Here is a 10,000-nt window from a genome sequence, read left to right as displayed (position 1 = left end):
CGAACAAGGAGAAATGGATTTGTCAAACGATAGCGAACACACATGCATATATTTAGCTTAGTTATAAGAACTTTTATTGTGAAGCAACGGAAGCCAACTCAAAAATCATATAAAAGGAGCGGCAATTTCAAGAACAAGGGACTCTTGGCTTAGAACTCGTAGAGTGAGGTATATGGTGGGCTGTGTTGAACATCCATTACGGAGCAGCTGGTGGTGTCGAACTTCAGCTTTTTATGATAGGTATTCTGTCATCATTTTTTTATAACGTTTAACTAACATATTTAATTGTATAGGCGAACCCATTCGCTGTGTAATACCCCAGCTATAAACCCGACATTCGGGGTATGTTACAAATGTGTTGTCAATTCTTGGCAATGGGTAGCTATCCTTTTTCGTAACGTTATTCAACTTTCGGTAGTCCACGCAAAACCTCATTTTCCATCCTTCTTCTTCACAAGTACCACCGGTGAGTTCCATGGACTAGCTGATGGTTCGCTGACGCCGCTGTCGCTCATTTCTTGTATGATTTGACTCACAATTTCCCGCTTCACCAGTGGAACACTACGAGGACCTTGACGGATCGGCCTCGCATCTCCAGTGTTAATTTGATGTTTCACAACGTTGGTTCGGCTTTGTTTGGAGCCATCTTGGTCAAATATGTTTGCGTACTTTACGATCAGCTGTTTAGCTTTACTCTGATATTCTTCCTCTAGCCCCTCCGTCCATGCCGTGATGTCATTTGAAAGATTAATCTTGCTAGTTGAAACGTTTTCCTGGAGCTGTTCACAGTTAATAACAATTTCAGCCTCTTGGCATCTTCCCAATATAGTATTTGGTCAGTTTGAGTGGGGACTTGAACTCACTAAGTACTCTTACCGGAATACGTCCATCTTGCTCCGTCTGCCAGGGGTTTTCCTACAAGTACATTCGGTGTTGAATTGTTTGCTGCTTCGACAACCCACAATTTGTTTGTCCCACAATATCCATCAACCTTTGATGACTGCTTCTGATTTTGGTGGTATTTGATGACTCTCTTCCACCAGCACTCGTTTACTGCTGTAGCCTCTCTCGTAGCCGAAATTAAGTGGCACATCCATGTTCTTATATCGCATCGTCTTGCTTTGCATATCAATCTTGATGCCTTGGTCGATTAAGAAGTCCACTCCAATTATGATTTTATCAACAATCTGTGCCACTATAAAATTGTGTAGTGCCGTGACGTTCCCAATTGCACTGCACATGCTACTTCTCCAATTATCTGGGTGTCCTCTCCCGTGGCTGTACGTAATCTTGCTCCAAGCAATGGTCTTATCTTCTTGTTGACTAAATCTGATCGAACGATGGAATGAGATGCACCCGTATCTATAGTCAGTAAACGTTCCTTTCCATCTACATGTCCTCCGACAGTAAGATTGCTTGACCTTCTTCCAACTTGCGAGATGGAGATTATAGGGTATTCAATTGCGGGAGCCAGCTGTCGCCCCTTGCGGCTGACTCGCTTTAATTTAACGATGGAGTAGATTTGGAGATTTGCCCATCTCTTTCAGCTCTACGTTTACGGCCACCCACATTGTTGGAACTGTTAGGGTTGGTACTCCAATAACGTGCAATGTGTCCTGGCTTTCCACACTTAAAGCATTTGACGGCGCCATCGTTTTTCTGCTGCGTTCCTTTTAATGCTTCGAAAATTGTGTCTACCCAGTCTGGTCTTTCCACTTCCATGCGATGAGTTTTGTATGCGGGCTTACTCAAAAGTGACGCTGTTTCCTGAGTCAGTGCATGGGATACCATTGCAGCAAATTTTAGCTTTGGGTTTGCGTATGTAGCTCGCTTCGTTTGCACGTTCCGTATGCCATTTATAAAACTGTGGATTTTACCCTCTCAGTGTATTCCACGGGTGCGCCCGCATTTGCCAAATGAGCCAATCTTTCAACATCCGAAGAAAACTCTTGCAAAGTCTCATTAGCTTTTTGGTAGCGGTTTTGCAACTCTATTTGGTATATCTGTTTCCTCTGTTCTCTTCCGTATCGCCTCTCTAGAGCGCTCATCAATGTTTCATAGCTGTTCGGTTCGTACTCTGGAATTGTCTGTAAGATTTCAGCTGCAAGGCCCTTTCAATGCAAGGAACAATGCAGCAACTTTATCTTCAGCATTCCAGTTGTTCACTGCTGCGGTCTTCTCGAACTGTAGCTTAAAGACCTGGAAAGGAGCAGAACCGTCAAAGGATGGTGTTTTTACCTTGGATTACTCGCTGAAACTGCTGGGCGATTTAGTTGCAACTGCTCCATACGACCTTTTAAATCATACTCTTCTGCCTGAAATTAAGCGATTTTTGCAGTCTGTGCTTCTAACTGCGAAGACATTTGTGCCAATGATAAACGCTCCTCCTGTCCTTCCAATTTGGATGTTATACGTGTCTTCTGCGATTCCAGTTGGGATGCCATATAAGTTTTCTGCTCTTCCAGTTGAGATGTTATACGTGTCTTCTGCGATTCCAGTTGGGATATATATATATATTCTGCTCTTCCAGTTGGAATGCCATATATGTCTTCTGCTCTTCCAGCTGAGATGTCATATTTGTGGATGTTTGTGATGACATTTCTGTTATGCGTACCTCATGTGCTTCCATCTTGGATGTTACTGTCGATATTTGTGCAGATATTGTAGCCAATATCATGTTCAAGTCTGTGCTCGTTACTGTCTGCGATGTTTCCCTTTTCTCTTGTTCTCTTATAATCGTCCACATTAATTATTTCCGACTCCATACCCTCTCGCATCCGTGCTTGAAGTTCGATCTTATTGCCGGTTGTATTCAATCCCCAGTTCTCAAACTCCTTTTTCGGTTGCTGGATCCTTAATTCACTTAACTTTACCATGTCCAAGTCGTATTTGAAATCTTCGGAATTTAATCAACAATTTCTCTTCTGACACCAATTGTAACGAATTTAGGGAAATTCCGCTTATTCCAAAGCTTCTGCTAACGTTCGAATCGCTAATCTATTAAATAAATAACTCCAATATTCAATAACGCAAAATGGTCTTTATTAGACTACTTTGAAAGTACTTCACAATAACACTTATACTTCACAACCAATAACGTGCTTAAATCAAAACTGATTATTGATTCCTTAGCTTGTGCTGCTTTTGTACTCTCAGTTTTCTCGTTCATCCATTTCTCCTAAGGTCTATTCATTTCGCGAAACTGTATTCCAGAACAATTGTATCTCTTGCTTGGTTATTATCTATATACATGTATACCTATTTGTAGTTTATGTTCCTGTTGTAGCCATATGCGGGTGTATGCGTGAGTACTACTTCGGCTGAATATTACATGTGCTTGCGAGTGTCTCTTCGTTGCCTTGTATGTACATATGTGTGTAAATGATGATTGACGTTTACGTACATACGAGTGGCTGCTTAGTACCAGCTTAGTGATACTAGTATCAGGTTAGTGATGATAAAATTCGTCACAATATTGTAACGAATTTACTGCAATTCCCCTTATTTCCACCCTTCTGCTAACGTTCGAATCACTAAACTGTTGAATAAAAAACACCACTATTCAATAATACAAAATGGACTTTATTAAAGTACTTTCAAAAATATCACTATTACTGCTCGACAGATGGAATGCTTAAATCAAACTGATTGCCGCGCCTCTACTGTTGCTTCCTTTTATACTTTGCGATTTCTCGTTCGCATCTTCTAGGCGCTTCCATCTCCAGAATCTAATAGTTGGTTATCTGCTATAAATTTCTCAGCTATAACTACAGATGGACAATTTTTATAGCTTCTCTCATAGCTCATGCGCGTGTGTTTGTGAGTAATACTTGCACAATTATTGCATACTTTCTGGAGTATCTCAGATATATGCATGTTGTTGTGCGTTGCTTCTCCTCTGCGTGTACGTACATATGTGTAGACATAATGATTGAATTATTAATGTGCATGCCAGTCACTGCTTACCATCGGCTTAGAGATGGCAGTACCCCTTAGTGTTGCTAATATTCGTAACACTGCCCTCCACCTAAGTCTGATCGTCCCGATCAGAAAATTTTCCTGATCTAAACGCCGCTAGCATCTCCAAATGTACCACTCTTCTATTTCGTGGTTTCCCAATTGTTTGTATGCGGTAGATGACATCACTGATCCTATTCACAACTCTGTACGGGCCTTCCCAACTTCACCAAAATTCGAATGGAACACCTTTCCGCCGGTGAGGGTTGTATAGCAATACCAAATCTCCCTTCAAGAAACCTTCCGAATTCTTGTTCTCGTCATACCTGTGTTTCATCTTACTACTCATTACCCTGGTTAGTTTCCTCACACTCTGTTGTTTGGCCAATGAACTACTTCGTAGAGCTTGCGGATTTGCTTTGCATAATCAGTTACGTTTCACAAGAGTAGTGTGCCCTGGCTTGAAACCAGCCTTGCATTCTTTCTGCGAAATTATTTCCTTCGTTTTAGTGCCTCCGTTAGGGCTTTTCAATGCCAGTGTTTCTCTCACAGGTACCTTCGGTTTTGATTTGTTTGGCACATTTGTTCCATCAACCTTTGTTCGATCTACTTTCCTTGACTTTCGTGGCCTCTGTCGAATCTTCTCCACCAGCACTCGCTTACTGCTGAACCCTTTTCCCAAACTGAAGTTAAGCGGCACATCCTAGTTCTCATAACGCATCACCCTTCTCTGTATATCGATCTTGATGTCATGGTCAACCAAGAAGTCCATTCCCAATATGACTTCATCAACAATCTCTGCCACAGTGAATTTGTGTAGAACCATGACCTTCCCAATTAAGACTTCACATATCACTTCTCCCTGTACTTGGTTATACTCGCCTGTGGCCGTACGCAACCTTGCTCCAGGTAATGGCTTTACTCGGCTATTGACCAAATCAGATCGGATTAAGGAGTGAGATGCGCCCGTATCTACAGTCAGTACACGCTCCTTGCCATCCAGCTTTCCTTTGACGGCAAGACTGCTCGATTTTCTTCCAATTTGCTAGATAGACATCACAGGACATTCAACAGCTGGAGCTAGCTCTCGATCTTTACATCTGGCACGCTCCTGCTCATCTCCTCCAGCTTTGCGTTTACGGCCACCCAAGTTGGAACTACCAGGGTTGGTACTGCAATAACATGCAATGTGCCCTGGCTTACCACACTTAAAGCATTTGACTGCATCATTATTTTTCTGTTGCGTTCCCTTTAAAGCTTCTAAAATTGTGTCCACCCAATCTGGCCTTTCCACTTCCACGCGATGAGCTTTGTATGCGGGCTTACTCAAAAGCGACGCTGTTCCTTGAGTTAGTGCATAGGATACCGTTTCTGCGAATGTGGGTTTCGGGTTTACATATGTCGCTCGCTTCGTTTCTACGTCCCGTATGCCATTTATAAAACTCTGAATTTTTACCCTCTCGGTGTACTCCACGGGTGCGTCCGCATTTGCCAAATGAGCCAACCTTTCAACATCCGAAGCAAACTCTTGCAAAGTCTCATTAGCTTTTTGGTAACGGTTTTGCAATTCTATTTGATATATCTGTTTCCTGTGTTCACTTCCGTACCGTCGTTCTACAGCAGCCATCAATGCGTCATAACTGTTCCGTTCGTTCTCTGGAATAGTCTGTAAGATTTCGTCAGCTGGTCGTGTCAATGCTACGAAGAGTGCAGCAACTTTATCTTCAGCATTCCAGTTGTTCACTGTTGCGGTCTTCTCAAATTGTAGCTGGAAAGGAACAGAACCGTCAAAGAATGGTGTTTTTACCTTTGGATTACTCGTTGAAACTGCTGGGCGATTTACTTGCAACTGCTCGATAGGTCCTCTCAGAGCATCCACCTCGGCCTCGATTTTTCCTCAAACTGTAAAATTTTTGTATCTTGCGCCACCAACTTCGAGGAAATACGCCCTTCTTGCTCTTCCAGTTGAGCAGAGATCTGCGATGATATCTGTGCTGAAATTTGCGCCGACGTTTCGGATATACGTGCCTCTTGTGCTTCAATCTTCGCTGTTATACGGTTCTCCAGCTGAGATGACATTTACGACGACATTTCGGATATACGTGTCTCCTGTGCTTCCATCTTGGATGTTATGCGTGTCTCCTGTGATTCTAATTGTGATGACATGTTGGTGGATATTTGTGATGACATTTCGGACATTTGTGCCGATATTGCAGCCAATATCATGTTCAGGTCTGGGTTGGCCATTGTCTGCGGTGTTTTATATTTCTTCTCCAATTTTGTTGTCTCATCGCCATCAAGATGAAAGACATACTCTCCCACGTCAATTCCTTCTAATTCCATTGCCTGTCGTAGTCGTTCCTGAAGTTCTAGTTTAATGGCGGTTGTATTCAATCCACAGCTCTCCAACTCCTTCTTCAGTTGCTGGATCTTCAGTTCACTTAACTTTGCCATGTCCAAGTTGTTTTCGAAATCTCCAGAATTTATTCAACAATTCCTCTTCTGACACCAATTGTAACGAATTTACTGCAAATCCTTTTATTTGCAACCTTCTGCTTAGTTCGAATCACTAAACTGTTGAATAAATAACTCCAATATTTAATAATGCAAAATGGCCGTTATTCAAGTTCTTTACAATAACACTACAACTGATTTTCAAAATAATATTGCTATTGCTCGACAGATAGCGTGCTTAATCGAAACTGATTGTAGTGCCTCTACCGTTGCTGTCTTTTATACTCTTAGATTTCCTCGTTGCATCTTCTAGGCGCTTCTGTTCTAGAATCTACTAGTTGGTTATCTGTTATAATTATAACTACAGATGTACGTGTATAGCTCTCATATGCGCGTGTGTTTGTGAGCGACTAAAGTACTTTCAAAAATAACACTGCTACTGCTCGACAGATGGAATGCTTAAATCAAACTGATTGTCGCGCCTTTTCTTTTGCTGCCTTTTATGCTTTATGATGTGAGGTGGGTTTTGTCGAAGGCTGAGGTAAGCTCAGCCGCTCCAGGGTCAGGCGAAGGTCCCACTAACCTCTACCAATTAATAACACAATTAGTTGTTGTTTTGTTCCGAACACGCACACACACACGATGCGGCTTTTGCCTTTCGATGCCGGCAGCCTTTGATCCCAGAGAGAGAGAGAGAGAGAGAGGGGTAGAGAGAGACGCCACGGATAATAGCGCAGCAGCGGCGGAAAGATGACAGTACGGGTTGCGGTTTTCAGGAAACGGTGGTGAAAATCAAGTATCTTACCCCAGAGAAAGCTTACGGATTGGTTCAGGCGGATTACGGTGGTGCTTCTACGGCTAATGATTGCACGGAGGGCGCAGTTTCACGTGGATTGGTTCCGGCGGATTACGGTGGTGCTCCTACGGTTAATGCTTGACAGCGGCGGGCAAGGAGGGCGCAGTTTCACCTAGGTGAAGTATAAGGTTTCTATTAATACTACCCAACGTCTAGATGTGTTTGTGTACATGGGTGCTGGGTAGACTCAGTACCCCTCTCAGGGAGCCTCGGACGAGAGTCCTAGCGACCATGAGCGGGGTAGTGGAGTCCACCGTTGCATTCAGCTCGGCACCCCAATCAGGAGGCGGGGGAGGGAAATGCTCCTCGGTCACCCTGAGTGGACTGTCCGCGCCTCATGCCATCCCCCATTTGTTGCTGGGTAGACCCAGTACTCCTCTCAGGGAGCCTCGGACAGGAGTCCTAGCGACCGTGAGGGGTGTAGTAAGGTCCACCGTTGCATATGGCTCGGCACCTCACCTAGGGAGCGGGGGAGCGGGATGATCCTCGGCAACCCTGGGTGAACTGTCCGCGACAAATGCCACCCGTATTAATATGTATTGGGCCTGGCATGTCCCTCAAGTGGAGCCCAGGACTGGTCCTGGACGCGCCTTGGGGGAACTACCCGTGCCCATCCGTCCTTCAAGGTAGAAAGGGAGCGTATCCCCTTCTACCCCGTGGGACGTTGTGCAAAGGTTGGTTTCCCATAGGTGAGGGGGGGGGGGAGATCCATGAGCCCGATGGGTTCGCTGGGAGTCTTCCCCGTTCACCTTGGGGCCCCTTTGATACCTACCATTGGAAGTTTGGCCTTAGCCTCACTTACCTAGGTGAAGTATGCAGTGAGTTGTGGCGTTTGCCATTTCATACTAGTTAGCGTATAAAATGGTTAAGAATTCAGCTCATCAATAACTCCTCGTTATGATAGCGAATGAAAAATGCACGCCAGATAGTCAGTACCACACGTGCTGAGTATGTTTGATTGTTCGCTGTTGGTACTTGGCATACTATGTGCGGGTGGTTGTTCGCTGTGCAAGGCGATCGTAGGTTATGTATGTTTAAATGGCATATTATGTGCGGATGGTTGTTCGCTGTGCAAAGCGATCGTAGGGTATGTATATATTTAGTGTTAGGGTATGTATATATTTAATGTTAGGGCTGTGAGTAGGTTATTGTGACGTAGCATTTTGCTACGTTACAGTCCCCCTCCCACTTCGGGGAAAAAAAAAGCTTTGGCATCCGGGAGTTTGTGGCCTTACGGCCTGCACTGCCGTGGACCAAGTGGTCCCGGTATATTTTACCGCCTATGAGGTGGCGCGGCTGACGTACGTGTGTGTGTTTGTTGTCCGGTATTTCCCTTTATTCATATATTTACTTATATATATATATTTTTTTTTTTTCTAAACTTGTATATAAATCAGCAAAAAAAAATTGTACATTGTATTATTTTTTCTTATGAAGAAAAAAAAAATTCTTCTTTTAGCTTAATACTAATTAATTGAAATTCTTGTGTAAGTCTCCTTTTTTTCTTTTGTAGGAGTGTTTGTATAAAGTTGAACATTTTGTTTGAAAGGTATTTTGCAGTAAAAAAAAAATGGGTATATATTTGAACAATATATTTTTTTTCTTACTTTTCGAGGTAGATTTTTATGATATATATATAACGTTCATCAAAAAAATTGTTTTCAACTTATATTTACCATTGTTAACAAAAAAGATGTGTGACATGGATTTGCTCAAGCTAACAGTAAAATCGTAACGGCATATTATGCGGTTTGAGGAATGGTGTGTATTACTAAGAAAATGGATCTCTTTCTTCACATGTGGTTTTTTCTTTTCTTTTGTTTGGTAGTAACAATTCTTATAAAAGTATATTCTTTTCTTCTTACTAGTAGCGTGTACAAAACCATTTTTTTTTATCTGTGTGTAAATAAATAAAAAAAAGAAATTTAACTCCTTTGTTTTCTAAGGTTGCATGGATTTTTTTTTTGTTTTTTTTTTTTTTTACAATTTTTACCATGCAATAACATAAATAAAAAAAAAAATAATATAAAAAAAATATAAAAAAAAAATTGAATGCATCGGAGCCTAAGATACGGATTCATTATTCTCTTTTTATTTTCGTTTATCTTTTCCGGTGCCTCTGTTTCGGTGGGTTGAGCTGTTTTGTCTTCTACCTTGTTACGGCGGTTGTGTTGTCTCCGCACTCGCTTATGCTTAGCAGCGGGTGTACTGTTTGCATCAAGTTGGAATAAAGTCGTGAAATATTTGTCCCTGCTGTATTATCGTCTTGTTGGGTGGCCATGGCCATTCATTTACCTTTTGTGGCGAATCCGGTGGGACTGGCTGACGCATCGTAATCTGTAATGATAAGAGCAGATTTATGTACGTGTTGTGTTAGGTGGTGATATTACTGGTTCAGCAGTGAGTTGGCGTTCGTCAGCGTAGGGTTTTAAGTCCTGTATATGTGTATGCGCGGTCCGTTTGTGATGCTTTTCGGTGTGTCTCAGCTGAACGGTATTGGATGATATGTATTTTTCTACCACATAGGGGCCGGAGAACTTTGGTGCTAATTTTTGTGTAAATTTGTTGATCGCGGAGGAGAGCGGATGCTCTCGTTTCATCACTTTTTCCCCAACCTGTGGTTTCCAGGGTCTATGGCGCAGATCGCAGTATTTTTTCTGTGTGTCTTAGCTGCTTTAGCCAGATTCTTCTTGATCTTTTCCCATAGGTCGGTTGTTGTTGGGGATACTGTCG

This window comes from Eurosta solidaginis, unplaced genomic scaffold (assembly GCF_040869045.1).
Source record: "Eurosta solidaginis isolate ZX-2024a unplaced genomic scaffold, ASM4086904v1 ctg00001119.1, whole genome shotgun sequence".
Classification (NCBI taxonomy): domain Eukaryota; kingdom Metazoa; phylum Arthropoda; class Insecta; order Diptera; family Tephritidae; genus Eurosta; species Eurosta solidaginis.
This window is presented reverse-complemented; position numbering follows the sequence as displayed.